The 14,924-nt window shown below is 37.1% G+C and overlaps 1 protein-coding gene across 5 annotated transcripts in view; it reads left to right on the top strand.

Annotated features, from left to right (window-relative positions):
• Window positions 1-14,924, top strand: part of slc8a3 (solute carrier family 8 member 3) — a 227,071-nt gene that overhangs the window by 17,565 nt on the left and 194,582 nt on the right. The window lies entirely within an intron of this gene.

Raw genomic sequence — 14,924 nt, 5'->3', positions numbered from 1 at the left:
AAACACACACTCTTACAACTGGGTGGCCTTGTATTAGCCCCCTATTAGCCCCCTATCCCATGGTGAATCGTATCAAGTAAGAAGGACATCAAAGCAGAATTTTCTGCATGTATGTGAAATGTTCTCAGAGATTCAGGCTGAACCGCTGACGAATAATGATCTATTTAGTTCACAGCCAGCACCCAATCACATCTTTACACGTTGATCTTCATCCTCTGATTTACAGAGATATGTGCCTTGACTTCCCCTCCCCCATCAAACAAGCAGTTTGTGCTTCATGGTAGGAGCACCTGAGGGCTCCAGTAGCCCCGGGGACCGCAGGCTGGGAACCAGGGTGTGACACAGAAACATAAAACACACTTATGTCCCCCGTCTCAAACTCTGCTCAGAAAACGCTTTAGTGCTCAGATGTATTGAAATACAGCCGTGAGTCCGCAAATTTGTGATGCACCAAAAATTCGGCCACAGAAACCCTTTTATCACCAAATCAAATGTAAAGATGCAAGCAAACAGTGTCAGTGCACGCTTTTCTAAAAACTGAAAAACTTTTCGCCTGACTCACAAATCGTCTGTATTTCAATACACGTGAGCAGTAAAGTGTCTAAGCAGAGGTTGAGAGTCGCATAAAAGAAGTCATATAAAACTGAAGAGCTGGCATGTCCACCAGATAGGATGTATTGCAGATCTTTTTGTATATTCTGAGAGAGTAGGTGGAGCTGTATTACTATACCAAACTGAAGTTTCCAATGTGGGTAGTTTAGAACTTACAAAAAGTAAACTAACTTGTTTAAAACCACTTTAATTTTGATTCCTTCTGCTTTAGCTGAACAAGTTCAAAAATACTCCCAATGTTCCTTGCATGGAATCATTAATTTTAGATTTAATTCCCTGGAAGTATAAAACATTCTTAAAGTTTTATGTTTATCTGTTTGAGGTGAATGCACTCATGGTTATCTTAATGGTAAGATTTGAAAGGGCTTCATTTGCAAAATGTCTCTTTTCACTCCATCATCTAACCCGGAGATGAACTTTAATCACGTTATATATCAATGTTGGCATGTAGAATAATGACCAATATTATCATCAATAAGGAAAGATTTTTTTGTGTGTGCATTTATTCAGTTTTGTTGTGATTTTGGATTTATATTTGTCATACTTTGGTATTTTTTGTTGTTGCTCACAACATTTTTCAGTTATTTATTTGTAGTCATCTTGTGTGTTAATGGAGTATTTTTTTTGTACATTTCATTATAATTTTGTTTGTTTTTGTTTTCCTTGTGTTTCTTTTTGATGTTATTTTGTGTATCTTTCTATAATTTTTTATGTCTTCAGTCGTTTTTAATTTTAAAATTTTCTGTAATCTTGTTTGTTTTTGGCGTAATCTTGTGTGTTTACTTCAGACCGTGTGGCCCCCGGGTCGTCAGTTAGCCAAATGAAACACCTCCAGCTCTACCTGTTTTGGACACTATTTGTCTGCGCAGTACAAATTTACTGTCTCATTAAAATCATCCATGTGAGTAAACTGTCAGAGACTGTTCTCCTCTCTCTTAATAAAAATAAAGGAAGAAGAGGAAATGCTGCATCTAATAAATGCCACATTCACCATATGTGGCATAAATGTCAAAGAAATGTATACATTTGTGTAGGCCTAAATATGTTAAAGTTCACACAGTTGAGAATACACTTTTGAGTTTATTGTGAAAGGGTGCCACAAGATGTATTGTTGACATTAAGCTACCCAACAGCCAGTGTTGATTAATTCATTTAATATCAAGTGATAATGGCTGTGTTTGAAATGGCACACTAACTACTACTCATACTAAGTCTAACGTCAAAGTGAGTATGTAGTGGGTTTACATTCGATAGTATGAAAAGATTGAGTACGCAAGAAATACCCAGATGTATACTATATGGGGTATTTTAAGTGTGCACGGTGGGCACACTAGTCATACTAAACTGCCTCATGATGCTTTGCGAGTGATATGTAAAATCTCCCTGGTATCGGTTTCAAGCTAAAAATCAAACATCGCCTTTTCAAAATGAAAGCATCTCTCCTTATCTTCCGTTAGTTGTTTTGAAGTTAAGTGGAAGTTTGGTCAGTAGCACAATTGAGGGTCTGAAAGTCTCTGAAATGTGGGAATGATATGTGTTTTTGTGACTTTTATGAATCAAATGAGCACACGTTGATATCCTACTTGGTCAAAGGTGGAGAATTCAGGTTTTTGTTGTTGTAAGTTCCAAATGCATCTTGGGAAACTTGGAAGTATACTTCAGTAGAAACCAAGAATGTGAAATATTTTATCGTTTATGATTTGTTGTCAAAAATATTCTCACCGGTAAGAATATGTCAGGGCTCGAGACTGCGACCAAATTGGTCGCAATATGCGATTATTTTTTCAACATGTGCGAGTGAAAATTTCATGTGGTTGCATCTGTGCGAGTGCGAGTGAAAATCCAAAGGAGGAAACTTCCTCGTCCTGTTGAGTCTTTCTCCTGTGAATCAGGGTCCGACATGGACACTACACGCGCTGCCATGTCCCCAAACACACAGCTGCTGCTGCACCAACACACTGGGGAAAGACGTGCTGCGTTCATGGACACTAGGACAAAAACACTGGGGACAGGTGTCCAGGCACGCGAAGCAACAGAGCGCATGGGGGGTGCGACAAGCTGATGTGAGGCGGGCGGGCAATGGGGGGGGTTGTGGGATGGGGTGGGGCGCCTAGCTGAGAGCGCGTTGAGCGGAGAGCGCTGCGCATACACCATTCCACACCAAAGAGGAGGACCTCATCAGAATCAGCATGGAGGGGCCAGAACTGATAGACTATGATGCCAGGTCAGCTGTGGTTCTCTCAGAGCAGGGGTCTGCAACCTGCGGCACTGGATCCTAATGTGGCCCATTGACTCTTATACAATGGCTCCCTATAGCTTTAAAAAAAACTATTGAAATAAATAGTCATTTTTTTTTACAGAGGCTATTAATGATTAATGACAAATAAAATCAAGTTATAATAATTTGTTAACATAAAATAAATTATGTTGTGCAATGACTGCCACCTTCCTACTTCACCTCCTGCAACATCTACTGCACTTTTGGCAAACCTTAAGTTTTAAATCCCTGGGAAGATAACTAAACCAACAAAAACACTATTCCAGAAGAAAATAGAGATTTTAAATGTGTGGGAACAGATTCATTTAACCACCAATGTGCAGGTTAAATATGCATGTTTTATGTGTGGTAAGAAATTAGCAATTAGCATGTGTTGATCACATGATCATGTGTTATCAAATTCACGTTAGTTTTTGTAGCCTTTCAAATACATTAACTAAAAAAAATCTTCTTATTATAACATTGTGTTCATGTAAACTGAGATGTGTAAGAATTTGAAGATGCAAGATACTGTTTTATTTCTTGATGTCAATTTATTTTATTTTAAACTGTTTTTAAGTTGCCATTTACATGATCAATAAAAATTAAGTCAAATTAAATTAAACATTCTAAATAATTTTAACAGTATATACTTTAATACACTGTAATTAAGAAGGTATTTTTTGGCTCCAGGAGGACTTTAATCCAGGTGAGATGCGGTTAAATGGTTCCTTGTAGAGTAAAGGTTGCAGACCCCTGACCAGGGGAAGAGGGATAGGAGACCCCACTATAAGAGCTGGATCCTCTGAATTGAATTCCATGGGGTGAAGCAATGCAGATGCTAAGTTGGTTTTGCTACTGATAAATTAATTCAAGTACAGCATTTCTGCAAAATAAAAACATGTAACCTGCTGTTATGCTTTGCTGTTATTTAAAACATTTTTGTTACGTCTTTTAAAATGATATAAAAGAAATTTTAGTCACTGCTTGAAAACTTCATATTGACACTAAAATATTTTGCAAATATCATATCTCAAGTCGAGTCACTGTCAATCTTTACTTCAACTACGGTACGCCAGTTAAGTCAACTATTCATCAGCATGCATGGCTTGAAAAAAAAAGGGTGCAACCAAATTCTGTGCTGGTGCGACCAACTGAGAAAGTTAGTCGCACCAGTGCCACCACTGGAAAAGTTAGTGTAGAGCCCTGTATGTCATCTCACGATGTAAACAATAAATTCCCATGTCGGAAATTATTGAGGACCACGGATATCCCGTGGTTCAATTTAGCCAATAATGCCCCAAAAAACCTTGTTCAACGGGCCAAAACTGCCCCGTTTGTTCTCAACAACTTTGTATTCTCTGGAGTAGAACGCTGTTTACGGAAGCTCTGCCACGGAGCCTCCATGGTGTGCACTGCCGCACACACAAATATTCACTAAGGCCTAATGAGCATGATGCGTTGACAGCTCTGCTTTGGGTTGTTCTCACACTCACATGGTGAGTAAACACTGAATGGATGTGTTTCTCTGCTTCAACACAAAGAATTCCCTCTTTGGAGCATATTTAACAGCGTTCTGCTAATTCTGTTTTAATTGAGACGACTAAACGAGGGCAGACTGTGGCTCCAGTCTTCCAGCCAGGGCGCTTTAGGACAATTACATCTCAGACCTCCTTTTTTTCTCGATGAAACATTGACTCTCAATCTCTTTCGACACACTTTGCTCCCATTGTTATCAAGCAGACTGGAAATTTATTACAGTCCTAATCTGGAGCCCTGGAACACATCAGTCCAATTATTGGGTGGACAATATTTCTCTGCAGGAAGGAAGAAGTCTCTCAGCTTCATTTAAGCTCTGACTGAGCTCAAGTTATTTCCAGTCATTAATCATAAAGTAATTCTACAGTTACATAATACACATTGTGTTTGGGTTGCAGACTATTACGTCAAATATTCACCTAAAGAAATTACAATCCTATTAAAACTTCACTGTACATTTATAAGGCTGGAAAACAGACGGAAATTACAGAATTCACTTTCTGAAGTGAAAAAAGGCAAATGGGTCATTTCATGTCATTTCACAAATGGCCCACGCAGTCCGGCCTAAAAAAATTCTGAAAATTTTACCAATTGGTCCGCGATTATCCATTAGGCACACTGTACATTTTTAGTTTGATCGGATTAATTGTTTTTTTACGATTTGGGCAATTTAGTGAGGGGGATATGTGTCAATTTTCAAGCGTCTCAGCTTCCGATATCGCAGGAACTACAGCACATAGGAAATTTAAATTTGGTATGGTAATATATCTCCACCTACTCTCTCAGAATAAAAAAAATCTGCTATACATCCCGTCTGGTGGCCATGCCAGCCCCTCAAAATTGGAAAAAAGTTCATCTGAATTTGGGGCTGGAACATGTTTGGGCCTTCAGTAAACCACTTTACATATGTCTCAGCTCCCTGTAATTTGATCAACTTTGAGCTATGTACATAAACTGTTCACATCAGTCACATATATGTATTGTTCTGGGGTGAAAGTCTCTTGAAATCCCTAAAAAAAAAAACAAAAGTTTTTTTTTAACTATTTCCACTGCATGTGGGAATGTAAGAAAAAATCTGATCTATGTTTTTATTTATAGTATAAAGATTACTCTGTCTTGGAATATAATATATTATTCTTTAGGTAACTTTATTTTGCACCCCAACTCTGGGTTTTTTCACCACTCGCCTATATTTAAATTCCTTTACACAAAGTCATTGTAGCTTGCATCTGTGTCTTATAATAATTTATTGTTTATTAGTTTTCACTAGTAACATACTATATATATATATATATATATATATATATACATATATATAGTATACATAATCTCTGTGCAATCGCTGCACACACAGCCAAGCAGACATGGACTACAAACACACGAGTGAGAGAGATAGTTTAGTTTAGAACAGAGAGGGTCTGAGCAGCCGCGCTCACACTGATAAACTAGCAAAGCTCTCAAGTCTCACTGATTGCATGTGCCTGCGTGAGCCACGGAGTAGCAACACTACACTATAAAAGATACAAAAATACACAATGATGTAAAACAAAAAACGAAACAATATTTATACAAAAAGTACACAAAACGACATTAGAAATGCACAAAAAAAGGCTCCAAAAACACACAAAATGACTCCAAAAAACATATATTACAAAAAAAAACACCAAATGACAACAAAATATGAAAATGACTCAGAATACACAAAACTAAATAATTGTACAAAAAATACTAGTGTATTTATGACAATAGAAATGCACAAAAGTACACCAAAAACATACACAATTACACAAAATGATTCCAGAATCACATTACAATGGCAACAAAAAACAATAATTATACAAAAATGCACAAAAAGACAACAGGAAGATACAAAAATACACAATAATGACTCCAAAAAACATCACATTACAGAAAAATACACCAAACAAAAAATATATAAAACTTAGTATAAACAAACAACACATTCATCAGGCACAAGTCTCATAGATTTAAAACAGGAAAATTGCACACGCTATTTCACTTTGCACCTGCAAATACACCCCTTTATTATTATGTTATTATTATGCCCATAATGGACAACTCTCCATGAGCACCCACTATATGAATACATACTTCCGACGGGCACTGTACTAGTTAGATTAATTGGATGATGAGGCCTATACTATCCAACAGAGTTGGGATCAATTATATTTGTAATAGCAAAATAGATCATTAATAACAATTATGACATAATTCTAATGGAATTGGGGAACTTTTGAAGGGAAAATCGGAGGCCCTACATCATATGTTTCAAACTCAAGGCCCGGGGGCCAAATCCAGCCCTTTAGAGCATCCAATTTGGCCCATTGGAAAAGTACCAATGACAGAAAAAACATAAATTATTGTGTAAATTACCAAATAATTCCGTTGTAGATATATCTGGCCCTCCAAACACACAAATTCAAGCACATTTCACAATATTTGCAGGTCTTACAGTTTTAACATGTTTATATCACATGATGGAAGTCATTTTTAATCCCAAAGAAATCCCATGTTTTCCAAAATCCTGCAAAATATCTACAAAATATTCCCAAATCTTTTTTAAAAAAGGTAAAAAAAAAAAGAAAATATTTAGAGAGAACTTAAGTTTATTAAGGATTTTGTTGGTGCCTTACATACTTTTCATATCATTTATACATACGTGCAGACTAGGGCACAGAAATGTTTAAATTGCTAATCTGCGGCCTACTTAAGATCATACTGGTCCGAATTTGTCCCCTGAAGTAAAAATGAGTTTGACATCCCTGCCCTATGTTTATGTTGGGGTCAAAGCCCACATGGTTCTAGTGGTAGCGGGACAACAGGGAGCAGTGACCCCCAAAAGAGGTTCTCCAACTGATTCCAGGACGAACATGTGATGCCTCAGCTCAGAAGTGTTCGCAGCTCAGATAGCTGTCACAGAGGATGGGGGGAGGGTGTACATATATACTCTAAGCCAATGGTTTCCAACCTTTTTCTTGTCGTGACCCCATTTTTCATATTACAAATTTCTGGTGACCCGTTTTCTCTTTTTATAATTTAGTCTTTATTAACCTGTTTGTTATACTGGGTTACAATTACACAGTAGCCAATATTAGTGCACAAAGTGACAAGATGTGCCAGCTTTATTTGAACTAGATTTACATTTGATTTACATTTGAGAAAGTGAATGTATAGAATACAGTTGTTTGAGATTATGTGTGTGTTTTAATTTGTTTTTTCAGATTTAATTAGGAAGATTAACTTCCTTTTGCCAATGAATATCCTTTTTCCTCATTTTTGTCAATTTTTGCAAGTTCTTTTTGACACTTTTATCCAATTTTTCTCAATTCTTAAAACAATTTTTGCCATTTTTCATCCAAATAAGCTGACTTTTGCTCAATAAATAACACTTGTTTCCTTTACTCCCTACATTTTGCCTCTTTTTCACCATTGTTTGCCACATTTTGCCCATTAAGCTCCGATTGCCATTACATACCACCTGTTTCCTCTTTTTTGACATTTTTTTTGCCACTTTTGACTGCTTTTGGCCCATTTTAGTTACTTTTCACTCTTCTTGCCATGTTTTTGCCACTTTTGGACAATTTTTTGCCAGCTGTTACTCATTTTTGTCACTTTACCTATCACTGTTAACTCTTTGTTTACCTTCTCGGAATGACAACTTTGTCAAATGGCTATTGGCTTGATCACCATTCAATCAATCTAACTGGACTAATACATTTTGAACAATGAATCCCTCTGTATAAAGTGTGTGTGGGCTACTGCCCTCTAGACTGCCAGTCTAGAGGGCAGTAGCCTGTTGGTCAGGATTATCACAGGCTGTGCTGATGACCAGTTATGAGGAAATCCACAAATTCACAAAACTCTCAGCAAAAACCATCAAAGCACACATTTACTGGTGACACTGAATGTGTAGTGACGTGTGTCAGAAAGAGACTCTCCTCCCTTAACTTTTGCTCTGTTTGAGTCGCTGATAATCAGCTTCAACACATCCTGAGGGATTCATCACTGCACGAGTGCTGAGGACATTTCCTCTTTTAAACGAGTGTCTTTTACACTTTGCTCCTCGCTGACAAATGCTGTGTAAACACTTGCACATGCAAACACACACACATACACACAGCAGCTTACAGGCTGAGCCGTGATAAATATTCTGCCGGTGCATTTGTTGCTCCCAGTTGGGGGAAATGCAATTAAGTGAAAGCTTATTTATAACACAATCTGTGCAGGGCATGGTGCCAGCTCTCGGCCTTGGCCCTGATGTTTGTGAGTAAATCTGGTGGTAGTATATTCAGGATCTCCAAAACTTCTGACAGTCTCTCCTGCCTAATAGAGTGAGGGTGGAGGATAGGCCCCACCCACAGTTGCAGCACAGAGCCTCCACTACAACAGCTATTAATTCATTTAGAAACGTAACATAAATGGGACATTCCACATTACTAATCCGCTCATCTAACCTGCCCGAGGTTTAACAAAATTACTAGAGACACCCACACACACTGAGAGAGAACAATGTAAACTCCACTGTGAATCTACATACTGTCTTTGCGGCTGTTGGGGAATGTTTTTCAACAATTTTATTTGAAGCAAAGTATAGAAACTTTTTTTTTTACATGCAGCCCCCAAAATAAACAGAAAATGACTCAGATAACATACAAAATAACCACAAAAGTACACAAAACGAGAGAAAAGTCTACAAAATGATAAAAAAAAAACACAAAATGACCACAAAAGTCTACAAAATGAAAGAGAAATACACAAAATCACAATAAAAGTGCACAGAACAAGAGAAAGGTCTCCAAAATGACAAACACACAAATCTAACTCCAACAACAAATGAAACAATAACAAAAACATACAAAAATGATCCAAAATGACATGAATGTTGATCATGTGAGTCTCTGATCAGATACAATCCTGTTCTTGTGGCTTCGCTGTAATAAAAGTTGCTCATAGCTGAGTCAGTGTATTGTGTGCTTTGTGTCTAATAGGTAATGTCATTTTTGCATAATCCTAAACTAAACACAAACTGACATTATGAACTATGTTTAGCTGCCGTATTGATTCCAACACACTGAACACAAACCAGTTTGTGCAGCGTTCACACTTGACGTTCTAACGTCCCCCACAGCATGAAATATGAGTGCAGCGCTCTACTAGATATGTTTCCTTAATTAGTGTGAGCCGGTTAGTCAGCTGAAAGTTCAACTGGCTTTAGTCACATCAGATGAGTTGCAAATAGAAAGTGCTGTCTGAGAACTGTATTTCCTGTTGGCCTTCGCGAGGTGACAAAAAGGATTTGTATGAATGTTCTATTGGATTTTTTTTCTTTTTGATCTTGAAATCACAGGAAGTGGAAATGTAAACAGTGAAACTGATTTTAAACTAAGGGTGTCACAAATAACTTTCTGTTGATGGACAACACAAACCAGGTTTGTTTTATTTTGACTTTACTTCAGCCAAGTTTTAGTACTGCCACATAAAAGTGCAAAGAATCCACCTGTGTGTCCCCTCAACAGGGCTCGAGACTGCGACCAGGGAGCGCTGAGCTCACCGGGCATAGTGCATACCGGTCAAGTATCCCGTTTTGGCTGGGAAACTCCCGTATTTTACCCCTCTTTCCTGCCATCTTCCCGTATTAGTATTTTCCCGTAAATATCCCGTATTTTAATGTAATAATAATTAAAGGATCTAAACTGAACGCCGTCACTAGCCTCGTGAGAACTGTCACTCAGGCCATTTCAGGTGGCACTTCTCACGAGGCTAGTGACGGCGTTCAGTTTAGATCTTTTAATTATTATTACATATTAGTGCCGACAGCGGCAACAAACCCGGAAACAACTCAGAACAGAGAACGGCCAAAAAAAACAAAGAACGTGTGTAAATCCCTTGTAAAATGTGACAGAGAGTTTATCTTCCTAAAGAGCAGCAGGATGGGACACAGTTACACGTTCTGTTAGATTAATAACTGATATAACGTCTACCACAGCAGAAGGAACCACGTTAGTCACCATGAAAAATCAGCCAATCACAAGCTCCACAAATATACACTGCTTTAAAAAAGTGTTAAAGGATGTAAAGTCTGCAACAAACCTATATAATAAGTCATTAGTGAATACCAGAGAACCACATGAGTGAGTGTGAAAAATTACAAGAAAACGTGATGAAAATAAAATGTACATGTCTAACTTAAAGAAGAGCAACGTGAAATTAACAGTAAATATGCAACGTGTTGACTTGTATATAAACTGTAAGTATATTAAATAAACACATGTGCTTCATATACACATTTCTGTTTTAATTTAGGCTGTATTATAATTTAGGAATTAGGGCTGAAAGATATAGAGATTCAAGATGTATCGAGTTTTCTATTATATATAATAGCTTTATTATATATAATAGCTTTTTTTGTATGAAAATACTAGTTTTAAGAGTCACTGCTTTTACTTCTCAGTAAAAGAGAAGTCCTAACTCAGAGCTTCCCCATAACAAGCCATAGTGTTATGTTCAAGACCCCACTATCCGAGACCAAGACTTGCCCGAGACCAGAATGCACCGAGACCAAGACAAGATCAAGACTTTCGGGAGCCGAGACCGAGTCAAGACCAAGACCATAAACATTTTTTTTTTTCAATTTAAAAAAAAATATAAATAAATAAAATTATGACAAGGTTCGACAGTTAAATAACATTCTCTCATTAATTTTAGTTTATTTTAAATACATTTGATGGACAAAAAAGGTGCCTGCAAAAAATTAACTAAAATATTAAAACTACTACTGCTACTGATTCACAATTATTTTACATATTTGAAAACAAGACTTTTATGTCAGCTGAATGTACAGCAAGTGTTTAAAAGCATTTCTGCCAAGAAATAATGATTCTTGATTCTGATTCTTTGAGTTGTGCAGGTCAACAGGTCACAGATTTCACAAGATCATTTTTTAGTTTGAAAAATCCTTTACACAGGTTATTTTTATTAATTCACTTAGTTGACATAGTTTAATTTAGTTGCTGTAATGTAACTAGGATATTCAATTAACAAAGGTTTTCAGCTGTAACTGTAAAAGTGAAACTTTCTGAAATAAAACTACAAACAAGTTGTCATCAGTGTAAAAAACATAGAGCTACAGGTAGATGCGAAACTAAATAAAACAAACCCTGGAACAGTCATGTGATAAATCAATCAATAGTTCTTGTTGAGAATTATTATTATTATTCTGGATACAGTGGAAACAGAAACTATAAAAAATAGTTATATTGTGAACCTGTTTATATTGTGGGGAACATATTATATACATACATGTAATTGGAGTCTAAAGCCACAAAAAACACCACTTTAAAAAGAAAATAGACTAATATAAGACCTCTTTACAGTTATTTGAGTTATTCTGGGCCTGGGCAATTTGCGGCGATGACGCGCTGGTGACGACATAATCCAAAATGGCGGCGGCCCGAACTACAGCCGACACTATGTAATAAAAACCTTAAAAGACATGGATATAATGAAAAGAGTGGATGGACAGAGGCATAAACATGCTGACTTTCACATGGACTTATTAAACACACAACGACTTATTAAACACACACGGACTTATTAAATAGGACCTCGGTAAACGGAACATGCGTCACCAGCCGGCTGGCACTAGGACCCAGAGGCGGCGTAAATGCGTCTTCATACTGCATTCACAGGCTGTAATATCATCAGTTTATCATTTTACCAGTTATTAGAGCTACTGTCTTTACCAGGGAGATAATATTTATTACTGGTGATTGTTTTCTGGAGTTTTACTGGGATTTTTACCGGTGATTAGTTCATTTCTCCTTCTGCTCCGCGGTCCAAACTGACACCGTAGCCACACACACACACACACACACACACACACACGCACACACACACACACACACACACACACACACACACACACACACACACACACACACACATCACTCAGTCACATTAAGGAAGGTTGCAGTCATTATACGGGGTGAATTAAAGAATGAATAAACAATTGTTTTATCCCGTTCTTCTCAGTGTTATTATCACATTATAAAAAAGTTTTAAAAAGGCAGGAATTAGTGCTGGTCACGAACGGTCTTGAGAGAAAATCCCGAGTCTGGGCAGCCCGAGTCCGAGACAAGACAGAGTCAAAATGCTTCCGAGTCCGAGACGAGACCGACACCTTTAAAATTTGGTCTCGAGACCAAGACCGGTCTCGACTACCACAACACGAACAAGCCATATTACAGATTACATATCCCTCACACATGCTGTCCCCTACAGGAGAAAAAACCAAAAGTGACACATATTGTGCAGCTGTTTGTTAATAAATGAGCCTGTGTAGCATTTTTGATCAGCAAATTTAACCCAGAATTCTCTTTCTTCTCAGACTTCATTCGAAATAAAATTATCTAGATTTATATCATATATCACCATTTTGAGAAAAAATATTGAGAGTTCTGGTCCATATCGCCCAGCCCTTGTAGGAATGTTCACAGCATTTTAATGTTAATAAAGGTCGACCTACCAGATTCTAATCACATAATTGTATTTAGTAAGTGGTTGACAAGTTGGTATTTTACATTTCTTGTACACCTGTCTTAAAATATAAGGGATACTGGAGCTTGGTTGGGTGGGTGGGATGGCTAGTAGTGGGCGCCAGAAAATTTCCCTTATTTTCAAATCCAAAACTTGACAGGTATGGCATAGTGACGGAGTGGGTTGAGCGGAAAGCATTCGATTCCACACCAAAGAGGAGGATCTCATCAGAATCAGCATGGAGGGGCCAGAACTGATTGACTGTGATGCCAGGTCAGATGTTGAGCTGTGGTCAGAGCAGGGGTCTGCAACCTGCGGCACTGGAGCCTAATGTGGCCCTTTGACTCTTATACAATGGCTCCCTAAAGCTATTGAAATAACTATTGGACTATAGAATAGATAATTTGTTTTGTTTTTTTTACTGAGGTTATTATTGATTAATGACAAATAAAATCAAGATATAACAATTTGTTAACCTAAAATAAATCATGTTGTGCAATGACTGTGTTAAGATAACTAAACCAACAAAAACACTATTCTGGAGGAAAATAGAGAGTTTAAATGTGTGGGAACAGATTCATTTAACCACCAATATGCAGGTTAAATATGAATGTTTTATGTGTGGCAAGAAATTAGAAATTAGCATGTGTTGATCACATGATCATGTGTTATCAAATTCACGTTAGTTTTTGTAGCCTTTCAAATACATTAACTAAAAAAAAATCTTCTTATTATAACATTGTGTTCATGTAAACTGAGATGTGTAAGAATTTGAAGATGCAAGATACTGTTTTATTTCTTGATGTCAATTTATTTTATTTTAAACAGTTTTTAAGTTGCCATTTACATGATCAATAAAAATTAAGTCAAATTAAATCAAACATTCTAAATAATTTTAACAGTATATACTTTAATACACTGTAATTAAGAAGGTATTTATGGCTCCAGGAGGACTTTAATCCAGGTGAGATGAGGTTAAATGGTTCCTTGTAGAGTAAAGGTTGCAGACCCCTGACCAGGGGAAGAGGGATAGGAGACCCCACTATAAGAGCTGGATCCTCTGAATTGAATTCCATGGGGTGAAGCAATGCAGATGCTAAGTTGGTTTTGCTACTGATAACTTAATTCAAGTACAGCATTTCTGCAAAAAAAAACAAAAAAAAAAAACATGTAACCTGTGGTATGCTTTGCTTTTATTTAAAAAAAAATTGTTACGTCTTTTAAAATGATATAAAAGAAATGACTTGTTATTTGCCACTGCTTGAAAACTTCATATTGACACTAAAACATTAAAACATTTTGCAAATATCATATCTCGAGTCGAGATCGAGTCGAGTCAATCTGTACTTCAACTACGGTACGGCAGTTAAGTCAACTATTCATCAGCATGCATGGCTTGAAAAAAAAAAGGGTGCAACCAAATTCTGTGCTGGTGCGACCAACTGAGAAAGTTAGTCGCACCAGTGCCACCACTGGAAAAGTTAGTGTAGAGCCCTGGTGGGGTGTATAAGTCCTTAACTTATACAACAGTGACTTATTCTTTAATTTTTTGGTGGCCAATGTCTTGAGACTCAAATGTGAATTTGAGCAGACATACGTAGCTACAACTGGGAACTGTGACCAAAATAGCTAGAAAATGATGCACTAATATTAGCCCAGCCATTTTGCAGTGAAAATGTGCTGTAAATGGGTGAGGGTTTAGCATAGATATATTTACATTATGAAGGTGAAGTCTGTCATATTATGTCCAATTATGCGCGAGAATTGACATTTCTGTCTCTGTTCACCGGTTTACAAAATCAAATTGCAAGTAAATGCATGACATTGTCCCAAAACATGTATGAGAGACTATTCAGTGTTAGTTTGCAATTTCCACTCAATAAAAACAAACTAACAAACAAAAAAGATGTGTCTTTATATTTGGACTGAGACATAGTCAGTCTGATTCAATGCAGCGACT

The sequence above is a fragment of the Gouania willdenowi genome, chromosome 22 (genome assembly GCF_900634775.1).
Source record: "Gouania willdenowi chromosome 22, fGouWil2.1, whole genome shotgun sequence".
NCBI lineage: Eukaryota > Metazoa > Chordata > Actinopteri > Blenniiformes > Gobiesocidae > Gouania > Gouania willdenowi.
The sequence above is the reverse complement of the archived record's forward strand: the minus strand, read 5'-3'. Positions and strand labels throughout refer to the sequence as shown.